The 21,232-nt window shown below is 39.0% G+C and overlaps 1 long non-coding RNA gene across 1 annotated transcript in view; it reads left to right on the top strand.

The window, feature by feature from the left end:
- Positions 1–21,232, top strand: part of LOC307192557 — a 98,815-nt gene that overhangs the window by 12,634 nt on the left and 64,949 nt on the right. The window contains exon 2 of the long non-coding RNA XR_013830118.1: positions 15,130–15,199. This is a non-coding gene — a long non-coding RNA (uncharacterized lncRNA). The remainder of the gene's footprint in view (positions 1–15,129; positions 15,200–21,232) is intronic.

The raw sequence follows: 21,232 nt of genomic DNA, 5'->3' as shown, positions 1-21,232 counted from the left end.
TCCAGTTCAAGTCTAGGATCTGGAGAAGCCAGTAATCAGGCAAAAGGAGAGCCACGGAAGGCCCATAGGAAAAATCTGAGATGGCAGATGCCTAAAAGAGGTTTAATAAACTCAGGAATTAGGAGACTGGATAAAAGGGTAAAATCACTGTGGGACCTAGAGAAAAGATAGAGACCCAGTTTTGAAGAGGTCTAAGCACCAAATCTAGGATGGTACCAGCAAGATAGAGTTGACACTGGTTACCAACCTCCCTCCTTCCCTCCTTGAGATTGCTCCCAAAATTTGGAAATGTGTGTGTGTTTTCAGTTAAACAATCTCAGTTTCTATATTAGAAACAAAGGACAATTGCTATGATAGGGATTCAGGCAACTTCTATAGAATCGAAAGGCATAGATATGGGGGTTAGTGTCCTATGCCCTGTGTCCAGCTTCTGAGATACAGTCTGGCTTTGTGGTATTCCTGAAGTCACACCTAATGGTAAGACATAGATTCTGTGCTATGGGCCTTCTCTCATAAGCAAGGTCGTGGATCTCAAGTCCCCTAAGCCCCTTTGCTGTCCTGCAGGTCTAAGTGACTTTTTGAAGCCTAGACAGATTGGCCTTATCAGATAGATCTGCCTCCTGTAATTCAAGGAGGAGGTTTGTCAGACTGAGCATTTCTGTGAGGTGGTCCTACCTGCCTCATGAGAGGTGAATCCTATGAGGCAGAAAGGATCTGGGAATTCAGCAGTTGCCTTGGTTTCCAAGAAATGTCTCCACCCTTCAGTTGGTTCTGAAAATAACAGTCTGTTTCACTTGAAAAGGGAATGCATGCTGAGTTCTCTTCTCAGCTTATAAATTATGCTGTATTAACACTGGCATCAGTTTCATTTTCACTGTGTAAACATGAGGCAGCCCAGAGTGGAAAGAGGGTGGGAAGGGCCGGCTGCCAGGCCCCAGCAGAGATGCGTGTGCAGCACTTTGAATGTTGGATGGTGTTCATGCTACGTTACAGTTGGCTTCCCCAACACCTGTCCCCAGCGCTCAGGCCTTTTTAAAAAAATTATGAACACTTTGCCACCTAGGTTGGTTGGTTTAGTGCTAGGTGAAGTACATGGTTAAGTAAATGCTATGATTCAAATAGCCCTGAGAAAGGGGGCTCAAAAATGTCCAGTGTCTGGTCACTGGGTCTGTGATTCTATTATAGATTCATCTGTAAGGGTTATGATGTAACATTTTAAAACCTCCCTCTTCCACCATAAATATACTAGGGATGGAATCACATATTTATTTCACTAACCGTTTTACTGAGCCAGATCTTCTGTTGTAGGCAAGGCACCTTGGTCCCAAATTAAAATTTCTATTGCCATTATTGGCCATGAAGAACTTAGCATGAACTATTTCATCAATGATTCCAGTCAACCAACTTGACAGGTGCAACACAGGGTGACTAAATGGATAGTGAAGATTAAGGTACAGGATTAGCAAGATACATATCTAAAGAGCACAGACCTAGGTAGGACCTGGCCAGGATCGTCGGTGGCCCAGGGACAAAGTGAGGGCGATGATGGACTGAAGGGAAGGAGTGGGGGTGTCACAGAGGGGAAAAGGAAATAGAAGATGTAAAAATGGAAAACAATAACAAAACCCTTTCTCGGCTACACAGTTTTGTTTTAGAGATCACTTGTACAGCCATACACTTTGGAGTAAGATGGTCCCTTTGAAACAAGAGAAGGACTTCTAAACATGAAAACTCAGTATATTAAAATCCATAAAAATTAGAATTCTTATTTAGAATTAGAAAAGTAAAAACATTTAGTCAAAATGTCTATCTGAAATGTGAAGTTTTGTAGAAGATTCTCTAAGGCAGTGTTTTTCAAGGTGGAACATATCAGTCGTGATGGTGTCTGCTGTAGGTAACTGAAGATGCAACTCAACAAACAGGCTTAAATGAGAGGGACATTATTACCTTATGTAAAAAGACACCCAGATGTCAGAGTGAGCTTTAGGGTTAGTTGAGTCAGTTGTTTAATAATTTCATAAAAAACCCAGTTCTTGCCTTCTGTCTACCCTAACAATGCCAGTGTTATTTAATCCCAGAAATGATCCCTCAGTAGTCATCAGATGGCTACTATGCACCAGGCTACAGTATTTTCCTTGTTCACAGCTGGTGGGAGAGAGAATTTCTCTCTTAACATGGAATTAGTTTCTTTCCCTTTCGTCTCAGTGAGCCACCCACGTTCACATACCTGCAGGGAATGGCATCCACTGATTGGCTTCTGCCTGAGCCCCTGAATCAGTTAGTAAAAGGGACTTTGAGATTATGTGATTGGCTGGAGGACTAATCGGGAACTAGCATCAGTTTCTCATAGTGCAGAATGAGAGACCAGTAGAAAATGGGATGAATGGTTTAGGAAGTCAAGCACGATATCCACACCCTAATTAACGACGCCACTATTGAGGTGGGAGTGGAAGGCACAGTCACTCCTCCCCCTTGCTCACCCCTGCCTCTCATTTATCTTTACCCTTCAAACACTACTTTGTACTTTCTAGGAGCTTCTAGGATTCTAGCTTGAAACCACTGTCAGAGCAAGGGCGACATCAACCCAAGAAATCAAGTAGGTGTGAAGTCTGAGTAATTACCTTCTCTAAAGGCTTAGAAATTCTGAGCTTACATCAAAGACTCTTTTGCCACATGCTCCTGTACCTTTAGTCTGTCATATAAACTCTTCCTTGTCTGTGCAAGGAGAAGTAACCCAGAATAATGGGTAGGAAGTTCCCGGCCCAAAAAAATAAAACAAAGCAAAACAACACAGAATTCCATAATTAAGAATTTCTTTAAAAAAGAAGGAATATAAGAATCCCGAATAGACTCTTATGTACGTCAACAAATATTCTATCCTTCATGTGCACTATTGGGAAGATTTTTTGTTTGATTTTTTTAATGTTTAAATTTGTCAAAGGAACGTAAAAAGAAAAACTAGTTGGATGTAAATTGTTTGAAAAAAATAGTTCTAGTTTGAAATCATGTTTTAGAACTGCAGGCATGGCTCTCAGCATCCCAAAGCACATGGCCTGGCGACTGCACTGAGCACCAACGAAGCCCACAGGAATCTGAAACAAGGCCACCCCGGGAAATCGGGAAGGCCAATGCTCTTCACACCAGAGCATTGGAAATGGTTAGTTTTAGCCATTAACTGGCAAAATGGGTCTCCTTTATGAAAATTTTCTTTTTTTTTTTTCTTTTTCACTTCTTGAGAAATTTCTAAGGAACTGTTTTGGTTGACCACTACAGTGAACCAAATAACACTGTCTATTTTAACGTCATAATTTAATGCTGTTATTCTCCTGCCTATGTATCCTATTTGTAGAACTTAACACTAGTGTTTGCCCCAGATTGCATGTTCTTATAGGAACTTACTGCAGGTCATTTGCCTCTTTGCTCTCAAATGTATCCCATGCCTTTTCCCTGTATCACTGGGGCTGAATCCTTCATCAACATTTCCTGACTTCCTGGCCAACTTGCTTCCAGCTAAGTCCTAACAACAGGAGGCCCTAGTGGGAGATTGGAGGATCAGAGGGAAGGAGACATCAGATTATTTCCCTGTTTCTCTCTGCCAGGAAGGGTCTCTTTTGTGTCTTATCAGTGGCTTCAGTTCCCACTAGTCAGTTCCTCCCTTCATGTTCCCACCTCCTACCAGGCAGACATGCTGCAATTTCAGCTGCCACTGGCTGAACTGTTTGGGTGCAAAATCTGACATACTTGGTTGAATAATTAGTTTGATTTCTTTGAAATCATATTTTATAAGAGCACCCGTGGCTCTCAGCTGCAACATCCCAATGCACATGTGTGGGCAGCTGCAATCAGCACTAAGGTCCCAGTAACGTCATCCCCTCTCGTTGTCCCTCTAGCCCTATGGGTGGTAGCAGCTCACTATGGTTTCTACTCACCTTCCTCCCCTGGTTGTCCTTCAGCTCTTGTAAAAACCTTGAAAACATTTTCTACTATTACATTCCCCCTTTTGAATTATCTGACATAGGTTTGTTTTCTGAGTTGGAACCTGATGAATACTATAGGGAAATACTAGTTGCTTTAATAGGATGTTCTTTTGATATACCCACCATGCTACCAACAGAACTACAAATGATAATAACATTCTTTGAAAGTGGAACCATCTTGTACTAAATTGACTTCTGTTTTTCTTTGTTTCTTTTATAGAAAATTTAAAAATTTCTCCTGCAGACTATGTTTTGCATTGATGCTTGTCCACATGTTTGGGTAGTGAGGACTTGAAGTCCTAAGTGTATCAGATAAGCATGCAGACTATCAATATGGCAGAAAAAATAATGCATTGAGTCCCTCGTGTGGCCTTAGTTTTTGCACCAATGTCTTTCAAATTTCATGTTAAATGTTTTAAGTGCTTTTCAATACCAAGAATGCTAGAAGAATCTTTTGAATTTAACTTAAAATTGAAAAAGCCAAATAAAGAAACTATGTTCAAAATTGACAGATATCTCCCATACTTTCCATTTAAAATACTGGCACATATTAAAAGGCATACATAACTTGTAGTTTTTGACCAAAGATCAGTTGAATTAAAGGGCAGCAGGGAGTGAGTATTGGTTAAGTCTGAAGCTTTGGTTGAAAATCCCCAGAGGGGTCTCAAGTCAAATTACATGGAAGCAGAAGCAGACATCCCTGGCAGGACTTGAAACACTCTGGGGTCAGCCATCTTAAACACAAAGGTGGGATGGCTGAGTGCTTGTCGGTGTTAATTACTGCTTAAATCATTGGGTAGGATTAGCAGAATATGCATAACTCAGGTGGGTCTTCATTTGCACCTAATGACTTTGGTCTTTCCCATAGCAAATGCTGAAGTGTACTATGAGAAAGAAAACGTACATAATTACTTTTTTTTTTTTTAAATAGCAGACAGAATGGCTATAATTTCTTTAGAGAAGGAGTTCAAGTTTTCCATTTTGCTTTTAAGAAGGACTCAGGGAAAGGTTACATTAGACAATTTTGCATAGGGCTGCTGACAAAAACCAAAAAAGTTAGAGTTGGTGGGGTGTAGAGAGGATTCCCCACCCCTTGCAAAAAAAAAAAACCACATAAAGCAAATTAAACAGAAATACAAGCAATCACTCTCTCCTACACCCCACACAAAATAACAAAGAAAAATCTGTATTTTGTTTTTCAAGGTATAGTAGAGAGATTTTTTTTCTTTTAATATGCTTTCAAATCCTCAGGGACTTTATAATTTATCAAGAAAACACATTCTTCCTAATGAAAGGTTACTGACCTTCATGAATGTGACAGTTCAATTACAGCCCATTCATATGCAGAGCAGCGCTGATAAAGGATTTGGGAAATGTGACTAGCATAGCAAAAAAAGAAAAATGTCTAGGAAATTATTATTTAAAAAAATTTTTTTAATTGTGAAACAAGAATAATAAATAAGATTTGCTCAGGTAGTAGACCCTTCTGGGCCCCAGCAGCCCATTAGATTTGCTTCAATGGGTATGCTGCCTCTTTCTTTTTTCTTCCTAATATATCTGCCTTTCTAATCCTCTGAGCCACTAAACCTAACAAATCAGCAAGCCCTTCTTGCAGGTTCTGAAATGCAGGGTTTCAATTTTTTTCCCTTTTCCCTTTGACTGGCAGGGCAAGGTGGAACGTGTCTTAATGTTATTTTAAGTGCTTGACTACTATTTAGATGCTGAAGGGATGGAGAGTTATAAGAGGGAGTGTTATATACTCTCAGCCACCCACATACATGCACTCCAGCCCAAGCTCACAGGAGGCAGGCAGCAGAATAGTTAAGCCAGATCCTGGCTAGACTCAGTGGAGCCAGCCTCAGCCAGACTTGGGTGACACCTGTGAGCTGCTGTGTGCTGAGCCCCTCCAGGTGTGGGAAAGAAAATCCAACTGCCACTTTGTAGCCCAGAATGCCCCTCTGCCAGAGACCTCTGGAATATCCCAGAACCAGTTTCTTTTTTAGCAACTGTTGGTAGGGATTCTCCTTTAACAATACCTTCTTCATTAAAAATAAGACAAAATGCATCAAAATATAAAATTCTCCTTGGGATATAACCAATATAAATATTTTAAACAACTCTGAAATATAATCGTTGTTTTCATTTTTAATATTTTACCTTGGAAATGAACATCAGCCACATACATGTGTGGTGTGAGTTGTCAAACGGTAAACTTTACTGAGAGTTTTGAGAGAACAGACATGTCCCCAACACCCATCATACTGCCTGGCACATAGTAATCATTCAATATTTGCTGAATGAATCCCCGTTCTTATAGCATTTCTTTCCACTCTGTTTTTGGATAAGTACTCTGGCCTAATTAGCAGTTATTCCTCTAAGATATTTACCCACCCTAATTTGCTCTTACAGGTTGCCTTCTTCCTCCACCATTTCTGGGCTATTTGACTTCAAATCACTTTCAGTCACATTGCATTTTTTAACATAAGTCTACTACAGAAGGCATTTTTAAGGGAAGGATTTGAAGAAGGAAAAATAAGGAGAAAGGGTATCAGTGTCACTTTTGTGCATTCCTAAACCTGACAAAGCATAAACCTTTTCCCTTAGGCATTAATATGTGAAGTCATACCTTACTGGCAGAAAACTTTCAAACAGACAATGAACAGCAGCAAAGATGGTACTGTTGAGTGTAGCCTGTTTCTCCATTTCCGCTTTTCTTGAGCAATATTCTGAAAAGCTTTATCAGGTCTTCTTTGTAAATCAGTATGTTAGGAATTTGTGTGGAATGGAATTCAAATAAAATCACCTCAAAGTACTATTTCTTGAGTCTGAACATCCGTTTCAAAAAGACAACATTTGAATATAATATTCTGAGAAATTAAGATACTTTGAGAATATAATAATTTAAAGACTAGTAGGGTAGTCTAAGGTTTAGATTAGCTACAGTAAATATTTTAATGTGTGTCTCTTTTTATTTTGTCCCATGTATAATCTGACTTACTCTATTTTTAATATGAAGGGAGGAGATAAGTACGCTGCATCACACACAGACACACACACAGACAGACACACACACACTTTTATATACTAACAAATACCTTAGATGGCAAGGAAGTTAGTGATTTGACAGTAAGATCTTTTTGAATTTTGAAATAAATTTGTGCCACTTAAACATGATTATGTTTTTAATTAAAGTTCTATAAGCTTTATTTTCTCAAAGTTCACTTTTGTTTAGGTGTCTTATTTATTTTTTGCATAACCTGAAGGACATAGCAACATGTTGAAAGATGGTCAATAAAAATTTCCTTCAATTACTATTTTTCTGTGTGTCAGACCTAGACACATTCAGAACTCTGGTGTAGTTTTGGGAAGCTTATCAGTTCGGACTCAATGCTGTGAGAAAGTGAATTTGGAATTTTAAAAAGTACTCTAGATTAGAGTTGCCTGCTTTATACCTCTTGATACTGTTTCTGATGTTTCTTCTAAATATCCTTTTTTACTTTGTTAATTTTTGATACCACCCAGAACCACTATTTAACTACTAACAAACTTTCTTTGAGCAAATACTATGCATACAACACCATATTATTCATTTTATTTTTTATGGATAAAAAACAGAGAGTTGCAAAGATAGTAAGTGGTAGAGCAAGCCCTCAAACCTGTGTTTGCCCGACTCCAAAACCTTTTCACTTAACCAATTCACTACAGTGTCAGAAAATGCACTTAGCAACATTTAACAGGAAATCTAACCCGAAGTGGCTTAAATAATAAGAAAATTGTATTATCTCATACAACATGTGATCACAAGTAGGGTGGCTGTATCATCAGATATTCAGTAGCTCAGCAATATTACAGAGAACAGAAATTCTTTCCGTCTCTCTTACCTGTTATTCTCAGTGGATATGTGGAGTCTCCTCATGGTCTTGAGATGGCTGCTATAGCTTTAGGCATCCCATTCTTATATTTCAATGTCAAAATACGGTACGAAAAGCTCATATTTTTTCTGGACACTTTTTAAGAAGCATTTCTCTAAAACTCTCCCTCATATTTCATTAGCCAGAGCTGGGTCATATGGCCCTTTCTAAATAGATCATTGATAAAGGAAATTAAATTACCACAATTGATTTAGACAAATCAAAATTTATTGGAGCTAGAGCTGTCCTTTCCTCAAGGACACACTGCATGGAAAAAATGTGGGTATCAGAACAAAATTTTGTTTCTTTATCAAAAGTGGGGAGTGGGGCATAGTTCCAGCAGGCAACCAATAAAGTCCGTTAGAGCCATCTCGTGATGGCAAGGGACAAGGAGAAAGACAGGGAAACACTAAAAGGGGAAAGTTGGAGATCAGTGGGAAAAGAAAGAAAAAATAGAAATCTTGTGTATAGCAGGTGTTCAATAATTGCTGATGACAGAAAATGAATGAAATACGATTTACAACAAAGTTAATCTGACACATATTTAATGATATGTGTTGTTCCATGACATTTCAGGCCAATAGTTTAGTAGTCCACATAAATAACTGTAATTAGTACTACTTTTTGACAGATCTTTATAGCTTATAATCTTTTCCGTTGTGAATTAACTAGTTTAAGAACAAGCATCAATGTTCAGAGGCTTTTTTTTCACCCTTCTTACAAACGGTTGACCCTTAATCATATATTTGCTGACAAGTACTGGAATGATTCCCCAAGAAGTGGAGTAGCCCATGGTTCCTCTGTTCTTCTCCACCTACCTGATGGGGTTCAGAAATGACCCCCTCTCTCACCCCCCTCATCTCCTCAGAGAAGTAGCCAGTGGCAACTAGAACATGTCAGAGTCTCAGGACCTATTGCTATCTGACTCAGTCAGATCTGGAGGCAAGGCTTTCAGAAAGCGCAGCAACAAATAACTGATTCCAGATCTTTCCAATTTTGGTAAGAAAGGAGAAACCAGAATCATAGTGAAAGTTCATAAGAGGTTTCCATCCTGTGTAACAGAAACTGCACTAGATAATAATCTGGAAATTTGGTTCTTCTTTGGCCAAATCCTTTAATGGTTAAAGCTTTGTTTCCTTAAATGCAAAAACAGTACCTGGGAATAACTGATCTCTAAGATTCTTTCTAGCTCTACCTTCAATAATTCTACCTTACAATTTTGCTTCAGGCCAGAATAGTTTAATTCAATTATGAGCAGACATATAGAATTGTATCTGAGGTGATTTCATATACTACTAGGAATCCTGATTTCAGTTAGTTAAGTAGAATCCTGGAGATGTAGGCTACTCTCTGTGTTTTGGTGTTGCCAATAAAGGGCTCTACTATAGTAATAGGCTCCATCAACTCATATAATCTAAACGTGTGCTAGTTTCTTGAGAAAAGGTAAAGCATTTTGTTATATATATTCTCTTTTTGGAACCCTGAGCCCAAGTTTGAAGTTTTTAAGCCAGTCCAAAGAAAACGGAGATCAAATATGACAATATTATTCTCTATTATTATTACTGTGGTTGTTATTCTCTATTGGTGGCATAAGAAACTCCTCTGCTGCAACATCATTAGAATGCCAAAATAAAGGGAAATTTCTGAGGAATGTCCACCCTTTCCTTGATCCTGAGGATGCATCTTCTAGACAATCCGCAACTTCAGAAGATGAGTTATTCTTGCTGACTAGCCTTGAATTCCTTGGTGGACCTTTCCCAGGCCATCTGAGATGGGACTACACTTGTCAGGGAAAGTGTGAAAGTTCTCCATCCCAAGTAGCTCTCTCCACATGCCCTTGCCCTTGTACTGTCATCCGTCACCCTTCTCTCCCACTCAGTGTGTCACTGGTCCTTTTTATTATTTCACTGTTGATCTCAAATCCTTGCCTACCCAGTGTGCTGACCAAAAACCATGCCCAGGGCACAGCGTGCCCCCTCCCCCTGCTGGGTGATTCCACTGCCAGTGCCATACATGTGCTACCAGGGGCAGGCTCTACTGTCATCCCCACCTCCACCTTCAGCAAGACCACTCTGACCTCTGGGCTCTTTCTCAGAGAAATCCTGAATAGTTTTACTGCCCTCGGAAGAAATGTGGTCCCTGGACACAACCTGGTTCTGCTAGCTCTTCCCACCTTCCCTCTTGTCCATCTTTTTCTTGGGGGAACTGAGGAAAGCGGGAGTCTTGGAGTTATGTTTTCTCTTTGGGGCTGTGCTCTCACATGGGCAGGAAGAGTCTAAGGTGAGAATTCTAGCTCTCCTGGAGGAAGGGTTCAGAAATGCTCATCTGTCTTCTTGAATCCCGAGAGCGCATTCGAGCTGTCTCTGAGCGGACTTGGAACAATGACTTTGCACACCAACACGTGTGTGCTTATGTTATTCGCCACCCCAAATGCTCAGCTTTCCAGAAGGAGAGGCTTCTCTTTCCAATCTATGCTCAGCGCTGACCTTCCAGACCTGTGCAGATTATGCATCCCATTCAGCCAGCATCTCTCCTTGTCCTAAGCAGTTCTCAAGTGCCAGATTTTACATTCATCTAGTTCACTGATGTAATTTAAGCAAAGGAACCATCATGCACATAAATTTATCTGGGAAGGTTGAGCCCACAAGCATAATTTCACCTTTCTTTATGCTTACCTACTCTTCAGAATATGTGTTATTACCAAAAAAAGTACATTTCAAGGGTAGAAAATCTGAAAAGATGAAATAATCATAGCATCTTGGTCCAAAAATGTGTACAAGAAGAAAAGAGGAAATGCTAGTAAATATTTGTTAATTTTCACACATTTACTGATTGTTGTTTGCAATGTTTCGCTTAATGTTACTTGATTTTAATAAAATATTCAGTCTAATTGGAGAAGATACGCATACTGGACGCAACCTCAGCATATGCTTTGCGAAATTAATTAGAAACTGGCTAGCGTGACTTGGTGAGACTAGGTTATATTCGCTGAACTTGAGATGAGAAATTTTCTTTTGTTTCTTTTAAGCAAGATGCAGGTGGTTCAATAAATGCCACTTAACTGGGGCAGACTTGATCGGGGAAGTTGCTGAATTGGGAAACCAATTAAGTCTAATGATAATTAGCATGCACTGCTGCTTAATTGGGATAGGTGGTCCATTGAGTTGGTATCACTGTAGGTAATTAAATGATGCTCTTGATGGATAAGAGATAGAGTCTTCTTGATGGTTTAAAGACTGAAGGCAATTTATTTTCTCTCTTGATCATGCTATTGGTGGTTGAGGAGAACTCAATTTCTAAATGATGCCTTCAAAAGTTCTACTTGTTTTAAAAGGCCCTCTTTGTGTGTGTGTGTGTGTGTGTGTGTATTTCTGTCTCTAAATGGACTGACAAGAAATGAAGGATTATGTATTTTTTTTTTCAAATGCGAAGAATGAGACATGGAAAGTTTGAGTGACTTCCTCATAGTTGTAACCATATAGTGTTCGAACACAGATAAGAACAGGGAACTTTAGTATTCCTCTCGAGTGATTCAGCACGGAGTTTTCATCAGTTGGCCGCCAGGTTCAGAGGGGCTCGATGGGGCACTGGGAACAGCCTGCCTGGGAGTTTGCCGCTGCCCCGCAGAGATAAGACACTTTGCCTCTCTGGGCTTCAGGTGTTGCTTTTATTAAGTGAAGGTGTGGAACTAAATAGTCACTAAGACTCCTTCCGGCTGTAAAAACAAAAGTGCTTCAATTTAGTGGCTTTACTTAAAAATTGTTACTGGAGAAAAAAACTTCACTTTTGACATTCAAAATTAATAATAATCTTGGGCCCCATTTTAAAAAGTATTATTGCACAAGATGTAGCTGTGTGCTTTTTGTAAGGTTGGGAGAGAGGTGGGGGTGGCTACTCATGGAATGATTTTTGTCTGTGCTATGAACAAAGCATAAATCCACAGAGAGAGAAAGAACATGAAGGAGATACTCATGAATCTGGACAACCTAGAAAATATGTGGAGGGGGCTTCCCTGGTGGCGCAGTGGTTGAGAGTCCGCCTGCTGATGCAGTGGACACAGGTTCGTGCCCCGGTCCAGGAGGATCCCACATGCCGCGGAGCGGCTGGGCCCGTGAGCCATGGCCGCTGAGCCTGTGTGTCTAGAGCCTGTGCTCGGCAAAAATGAAATAGAAACAGAAAGTGGAAGACAATGAGATGTATTAAGTTCTGTGAAAGGGAGAAAAACTTGGGTGAGGCAATGATGTAGAACACTGGTTCTAGGAGTCCTGCAGGACAAGACAGTTGAATAACCTTGGACAGAGCATTCGGGAAAGATGGGAATGGGGAAACCACGCTCCTTTGGGAAGCATGTCCCAATGGCCAAGTTAAGACACAAACAGCAGTTATTAGTGGCATCTACTTTACTTTTTTTTTTTTTTTTTTTTTTTTTTTGCGGTACGCGGGCCTCTCACTGTTGTGGCCTCTCCCATTGCGGAGCACAGGCTCCGGACGCGCAGTCTCAGCGGCCATGGCTCACGGGCCCAGCCGCTCCGCGGCACGTGGGATCTTCCCAGACTGGGGCACGAACCTGTGTCCCCTGCATCGGCAGGCGGACTCTCAACCACTGTGCCACCAGGGAAGCCCGTACTTTACATTTTTTTGACTTAGATATGAGTTTAAGATATTGGATCAAAAACTAGTTTCATCTGTATTTTTCCTATAAAAGTCAGCATAATACCAAGCATTTGGACCAAGATACTCAATCATAATAGAAATGTGATGGTTAAACAATGTGTAAGAGCCAGCCTCCCCTAGCTCTTTTTTTTCGTTTCTTAATTTGTCTCTCTAAGCTCATCATTTACACATCACCTCAAAGTAACATCACCATCAATTCTAGATCGCTGATGACTCATTATTATACTTGGAATACTACCCAAATTTGCAGAGTCCTACACTGTCTTTTGAGTTTGCAGACTGCTTTACATGTCTCATTGACCTGCTAACAGTAAATTCTGTCTAAATATTTATTTTGGGGTCGTGGTGTGGAGATAAATATAGAAATATATGTAAATACATGCACATATATACACACAGATAGAGACGGAAATATAATCTCATATTTTGGAAATAAAATAATATGTACTTGAAAATGTGGTTTTTTTTTAACATCTTTATTGGGGTATAATTGCTTTACAATGGTGTGTCAGTTTCTGCTTTATAACAAAGTGAATCAGTTATACATACACATATGTTCCCATATCTCTTCCCTCTTGCGTCTCCCTCCCTCCCACCCTCCCTATCACCCCCCTCCAGGGGGTCACAAAGCACGGAGCCGATATCCCTGTGCTATGCAGCTGCTTCCCACTAGCTATCTACCTTACGTTTGGTAGTGTATATATGTCCATGCCTCTCTCTCGCTGTGTCACAGCTCACCCTTCCCCCTCCCCATATCCTCAAGTCCATGTGTTTATTTTTAAAAATGATTTTGCTTCACCTATTAGTCACATCCCAGTTAAAGCCAGTGAAAGGGCACATTTAGGTTACTTTACTCTTTATTCCTATTTGTGTTAAGTTATTACATGCAGGCTTGTAAAAAGTCTATAAAACATTGCCAACTACAGTTTGAGAGAATGCATGTGGTTGACTTAAGAATAAATCAGCGAACAAATAGACATAACATTGCCAGTGGACTCATTCAAGTTCAGTTGCCATTGCCTTTGTGGAGGAGTTATTGATGATCATGCATCCAATAGGAATCTGATGACAGTGGCCCCAAGCTGAATGGCATGAGTTCCAAGCTCCACTGTGAAATTTATCTACTTCTATTTCCTTTTTTTTTTTTTTTTACTTTTGTAAATATAAAATCTACTTCTGGTGTTAACTTAGCATTATCCTATTACTTATTATTTTATTACTCAGGTGGCCCTTGAAGAAAGATATCTTTGGCACATAGACTTTCTGAACATTTCCTTCATTAAGAAAAAAACCTATCCATCTGGAATTAAGGGCCCTGGTACAAATAAATCAACAGTATCTCCTTTAAGTGTGTTCTTTGCTGTCACTTGGGAAGTGCAGTCAGGCTTACAGGGAGCAGAACTTTGGGGCAACTGCAGCAACCTCTCCAGCCAAGCTCCTTCACCAGGGGAACAAAACAGTTCACTGCAGCTTCAGCTTTGGTGACCTTTATACTCTGAATGCTTTACCGCTTGATTAAAAATGTGCTCATGCTTAAAGGCAGATTGCCAATGGGGTTTATACTAAGGTATAAACACGTGGAGAGATTTATTAGAGGTACTTTATGTAACCATTTTTCGGGAATATGATTTTGTTTGAGAAGTTACTAGAGGCTGGAATGACAACTGCTCTGTAACTCCCCAGTAAGTTTTCCAAATCAATTCATGTGGAAATCAAATTGCACCTGAGCAAATATTGAAGGGTGTAGCAAAAGGAAGGAATAGCTTTCATTTTGCAACCACAAATATTACAATAGCTTATGCACATATCTTAGGAAGACATTTTTTTCTTATGTGAAATCACTTTGCATGAAATTGCAGGATCAGTTTTGGTGGTGCGGATAACCTGAGTTGTTCTTTCACAACTATAGCCTCCAGGAGAATTCGGACGTAACTCCTTACAGAAAAATAAATGGGAAAAAGAGCTCATCTTATGTTTTGCCACCTAACAAACAACGTTAATGGTATCATTTTACAACAAGATAGTAAATGGAAAAACACAACCTAGAAATTGATAAAAGCACTCCAAATCTAGCTATAAAAAAGATTATAATCATAAAACAGGGCCAATATTTAAAAATTGATAATGATAATAATAGCTGCTTGTAGAGTGTTTAATGTTCCAAGCACTGTTCAAAGAGCTATACATGGTTTCTATCACTTAATCATCACAGCATTTCTATGAGTTAAGCACAGTTATCACTGCATTGCACCACTAAGGAAACTGAAGCACAGAGAGATTAAGCATCTTGTTCTGTTATACAGACATTATGGTAGAATTAGAGTTCAAACTGAGACGGTCTAACTCTGAAGACCTTTCTCAAGCCATATATGATACACCCTCCTTATATGTACTTTATAAATAAAGATGGCCTTAGTGACCGGAGAAGATCAAACCATCGATACCAGGGTTTCTATTTTGAAATTAGCTTCAAAAAGTAGGAAAGATCCCACGAAGGTTCTCCCTGAGTAGCAAGACCACCCGAGTAAACTTGTATCTCTCTCTCTCTCTCTCTCTCTTTTTTTTAGCAAAGAAGACTGCAGAGGGTGAAAACATGAACTTTTGGAGCCAGACACACCAGCAAGCAATAAACATTTGGTAAGTTATCTAATTTTATCTATGCATATTTTCCCATCTAGAAAACGGTGATAAAAATAGTCACCTCAGATATTTTTTTAAATCAGGACTAAAACAGATGATATTCCTCAGCTTCTTAGTACAGTGTTTGACACTTAATATACAACCAGTCAATGGCAACAGTCACTATTATTAATTAAAAACATTTGAACGAGGAGCCTTAACTAGCACTGAGAATTCCAACTTATTTGCCATTTCTTATTTTCTATTCATATATTGTTTTTCTTTTCTCTCTCTTTCTTCTTTTCTCTTTCCTGTGGATATTATGAAGGGGAAAGATCTTCTTGGAAGAGTATTTTTATAACATCAAGTTTGAACTCTTTGGGAAAAAAAAAGTTGTTCAGATCTACTTATAAGTAGCAATGAGGGATTAAAGAACGGATTGAGACAAAAGTCAGTCTATGGGCAAGGAAAATGGTTTATTTGGGGATGGTGCTAAATTAAATGAATAAATTGAAAAAAATGCATGAAAAAGAGAGAGAGGACATGTCTTATACCAAGAAAGGGCATGCTTAGAAAGATTTTGACAGGGGGAAGGTGTTGTTAGCTAAACTGATAACAAGTGAAATGTCACTACTTAGGGCCTAGATTCAAATGGCATCTGATTGCATATGAGTAAGTGGTGGCATTTCAGAACACTGCCTTGGACCATAACTGAGAAACTGTAAAAAACCATCCCCTCCACTGATTGTGTTTTTAAACCATTTTTTAAAAATTTTAGTCAAATTTTAGTTTTCCATTGACGTCTACTAAGAATCTGTTAAGAAAATTCATCCATTTAATGGCCATCTTCCAGAGCATAGTGAAATGGCATGGTTGTGGAGTCAGAAAGACCTGGAATGTAATCCCATCTCTAACATCTCGTGGTGCGTGATTTTGGACAAGTCATTTCATGTCTCTGAGCCTAACTATGATACCTGCCCCAAAGGTTGTTGTATATCCTGTGATAATGTGCAAAGTGCTTTGCACAGCGGTGCTAGGCCTGTGGTCCCCAGCCGAGCCTCATTAGGAAACTTATTAGAAATGTAATACCTCATGCCTAACTCTGCAGGTGGAGTCCAGCAATCTGAGTTTTATCAAGCCATCAGGGGATTCTGATGCACTCTAAAGTTTGAAAACGACTGGCCTAGCATAATTTCTGACTCATAATTGGGGTCAATAAAAAGCAAATAGGATTACTGATATTATATGGCAAGCTCTGGAGCTGAGGACACAGAAAGAAAAAAAATGTTTGTGTTTCTATCTAGAGGACTCAACTGGAGTGTGATCAGAATACTTGAGACTATCCTTTGGTCTAAATCCATGGATCTCAGATTTAGCTCTACTGAAACAGCTGGGAAGGCTCTACACTTTTTTCTTAATAGTGGAAAATATATATAACATAAAACTTACCATTTTAAACATTTTTTTTGGTGTACAATTCAGTGGTATTAAGTGTATTCACACTGTTGTGCTACCATCACCACCAACCATCTTCAGAGCCTTTTAATCTTGTCAAACTGGCCTTTCTTCCTCACCCCGACCCCTGGCAACCACCATTCTACTTTCTGTCTCTGTAAATTTGACTATTTTAATCACCTCATATAAGTGGAATTACACAATATTTATCCTTTTGTGACTGGCTTACTTACGTAGCATAATGTCTTCAAGGTTCATCCATGTTGTAGCATGTGGCAGAATTTCCTTAATTTCCTTTTTTTTAAAGGCTGAATAATATTCCATTGTATGTATATATCATATTTTGTTTATCCACTCATCATCTGATGGACATTTGTCTTGCTTCCATCTTTCGGCTATTGTTAATAATGCTGCCGTGAACATGAGTGTACAAATATCTGAGTCCCTGCTTTCAATCCTATTCAGATTTCCCACTTTTTCCGTAATTCAATCATGGAAGGTTGTGTGTTTCTAGGAATTGGTTCATTTCATCTAGCTTATCCAATTTGTTTACATATAATTGTTCATAGTACTCTCTTACAATCCTTCTTGCTTCTGTAAAATAGGTAGCAATGCACCCTTTTTTTACTTCTGATTTTGAGTCGTCTTTTTTTTTTAGTCAATATAGCTAAAGGTTTGTCAATTTTGTTGATTTTTCTGAAAAACCACTTCTTGGTTCTGTTGATTTTCTCTATTGTTGGGGAAGCTTTTTAAAAAGTGCCGATGCCCTACTCCAGATGTCCTGCTTTAATTTAGTGTGAGATGGGGTTTGGATATCAGTATTTTCTAAAAGCTTCCTAGGTGGTTTTAATGTGCAGCCACATTTGAGAATCACTGGTATAAGAAATTCTTGATTCTGGAGGAACTTAATGGCATTTTCATAATTCACTATTTAGGTTTATACAGGGAAATTCTTGCAGAAGATAATGTAAAATAATGCTATTATATGGAATTGGTCAGTAAAAAGTGGTAAGTTGGAATTTGAATGCTGGATTCCTCTTTTTCTTTTCAGTGATTTTGTCCCCTCATAATGAATGACTACTTGTGTTATGATGATGTAGTTAACAAATATTCACAATAGATTAGGTATTGTATTGAATAAGTAAAGTGTACATTTAATCTCTGCACTCAAAAGAACTGACAAGAGTCAAGAGAACCAAACGTATATCATTAAAGTTGTTTGATAAAACTTTTATCTCTAATACTCCTGAGTTCACTTCCTAAGTTTACTTCCTATTACCTCCCCATTCCTAGAACTACCAAAACAAAACTTTCCAAGGAATTCCAACTTCTGTATTTCATGTAATCTAAGACACCATCCATTTTAAGATGCAATTATTTTTAATATTTTAATAAAATCTCCCCAAACAGAACTTTCAGTAAAGATTATGACACAGCATCAATTGTAAAATGCATCCTAGTTTGAGACCTATTAAAATGTGGAAAAAACTAGCATCTTTCGATCAATGAAATCTGCAGTTTTTCTCCTCACCTAAGCAGAGAGATAAATTGATGGGGACAAAATAATATAATGTATCTTAAGGCCCAATATATTTAATTCATTGTTTTTTTGCTGATGTGGGTCGTTTATGCCAAGGGATGCTTGCAATTATATGGCTAACCAAAGGATGGCTATATACCTATTTATCTGGGATAGTGGACTTTTGCTATAAGAGTCAAAAGGGGACTTCCCTGGTGGCGCAGTGGTTAGGAATCCACCTGCCAATGCAGGGGACATGGTTTCGAGCCCTGGTCTGGGAAGATCCCACATGCACTAAGCCCATGTGCCACAACTACTGAGCCTACGCGCTAGAGCCCGCGAGCCACAACTACCGAGCCCACGTGCTACAGCTACTGAAGCCTGCGTGCCTAGAGCCCTGCTTCGCAACAAGAGAAGCCACTGCAATGTGAAGCCTGCCCACTGCAACGAAGAGTAGCCCCTGCTCGCCACAACTAGAGAAAGCCCGCGTACAGCAATGAAGACCCAATGCAGCCAAAATTAATTAATTAATTAAAAAAAAAGAGTCAAAGGAGCACAAGAGATGTGTTCTTGATGTCTCTTCCAGTGCTCTTAATATAAATTCAAAACCTTAAGGCCTAAATGTTTACCAGCTAAATCAAGACATGTGCTTTCAATAGAAGGGGCAGTCAGACTGTCTATTCTAGATATTTGCTCTTGCCAGGGTGTATTTGTTGTGTCCAGATTGGGATGAAGCCAGTTCATCTCAGTCCAAGTCTCCACCTCACTTATGCTGAGAAAGCAGACAAAATGAAGCATCTGGATTAGATGAAATACTAAGACCACAAATCTAAATCTATGCCCATGATGGTGGTCCTGCAGAACCAAATGCAGTGTGAAGAACTCTCCCGTGTTATTTGGGAATTTGGCCAGGTCACAGGAGGAAATTCCGAGTGGAAGATGTGAACATTAAAATACTCCAGGAGGAATTCCAGAAGATCATGATCACCTTCAACCCAAACAAATGAAGTGACTTGCCAAGTTATGTGGCAGTGCTTTCAGATTAGAACTCAGGTCAAGTTGTCTGTGTAGAAAATAAGGACCCCCTTGGCTCATTTGCTTTTCCCCCCTCACACTTTTCTCTTCCCATGTACATGTTTTGTGAAGATTCTTAAAGTTTCCTCATGTAATATGCCACCCTTACCCCATTATTTTCTCCTCTGAAAATGTAAAAGACTCCTTTAAATAGAATTTGCTTTGTTGAATCCAAGATAACAAAGGATTAAAGAAACAGCCAGCTGTTTTCAATAGTTAGGAGGGGAGAAGGAACAAGCTAGAAAAATTCCTGTTTTAGGCATGTTTAGCTGCTCTTAGGTTCCTTCTTCTTTACTTTATTGTCTTCTTCCCTTGGGCTGGGGCACCAGGTTATCACCCTCTACCCATGATCTTCAAATCTTATGAGGAAAAAGCAGCGTGACTAAACTGAACTCTATTTAAGTCCTCTCAAATTATCCACCCCCCACTGTCTTCCAGACACAGACATGCAAACACATAGTTTCATATGTAGCCTTTTAGTTTTGCTTTTCAACTTGGGGGATATAATTCTTTTCAACTTCTCATTGATATAACCCTAAAAGGGCATGAAAAGGAGTGAAAGTAGCTGAAAATAACAACAACCAAGAATACAAAATTGGTTCTTGGACAGACTTCTGGAACCCTGAATAGCCAAAGCAACCCTGAGAAAGAAGAACAAAGCTGGAGGCATCACTCCCGTATTACAGAGCTATAGTAAAACAGTGTGGAATTGGCATAAAAACAACACGTAGATCAATGGACCAGAATAGAGAGCCCAGAAAGAAACCCACATATATATGGTCAATTAATTTATGACAAAGGAGCCAAGAATTACAATGGGGAAAGGACAATTTCCTCAATAAATTGTATTGGGAAAACTGGACAGCCACATGCAAAAGAATGAAACTGAACCTCTTGTCTTACACCATACACAAAAGTGAACTCAGAATGGATTAAAGACTTGGACGTAAGAGCTGAAACCATAAAACTCCTAGAATAAAATATAGGCAGTAAGCTCCTTGACATTAGTCTTGGCAATGATTTTTTAGATTTGATAACAAAAGCAAAGGCAACAAAAACAAAAGTAAACAAGTGGGACTATGTCAAACTGAAAGCTTCTGCATGGAAAGGAACCCATCAACAAAATGAAAAGGCAACCCCACTGAATGGGAACAAATATTTGCAAATCATATATCTTATAAGGAGTTAATATCCAAAGTATATAAATAACTCATACAACTCAATAGCAAAAAACAAATAATCTGATTTAAAAATGGGCAGAGGATCTGGATAGACATTTTCCAAAGAAGACATACAGATGGCTGACAGGTACATGGAAGGATACTCTATATACTACTCATCAGGGAAATGCAAATCAAAACCACGATGAGATATCACCTCACATCTGTTAGGATGGCTATTTTCAAAAAGATAAGAAATAACAAGTATTGGTGAGGATGTGGAGAAAAGAGAACCCTCATGGTGCACTGTTGATAGGAATGTAAATTGGTGCAGGTACTGTGGAGAACAGTATGTGAGTTCCTCAAAAAATTAAAAGTAGAACTACCATATGATCCAGAAATTCCACTTCTGAATATTTATCCAAAGAAAATGAAAACACTGACTCAAAAAGATAGATGCACCTCATGTTCATTACTGTACTATTTACAATAGTCAAGATATGGAAACAACCTAAGTGTCCATCAACAGATGAATGGATAAAGAAAATACAGAGTATATATAATGGGATATTATTCGGCTATAAAAAAAAGGAAGTCTTGCCATCTATGATGGACCTTAAGGACATTATGCTAAGTGAAATTAGTTAGAGAAAGACAAAAACAATATTTTGTCATGTATGTGTGGAATCTAAAAACAAATAACAAACATAGATACATAGACCAAATTGTTGGTTGCCAGAGATGGGGGTGGGGGTGGGTGAAATATGTGAAGGGAGTCAAAAGGAGGTACATACTTTCAGGTACAAAATAAGTCATGAGGTTGTAATACACAACATGGCAACT

This window comes from Stenella coeruleoalba, assembly GCF_951394435.1.
Source record: "Stenella coeruleoalba genome assembly, chromosome: 10".
In the NCBI taxonomy this organism is placed as follows: domain Eukaryota; kingdom Metazoa; phylum Chordata; class Mammalia; order Artiodactyla; family Delphinidae; genus Stenella; species Stenella coeruleoalba.
This window is presented reverse-complemented; position numbering and strand designations above follow the sequence as displayed.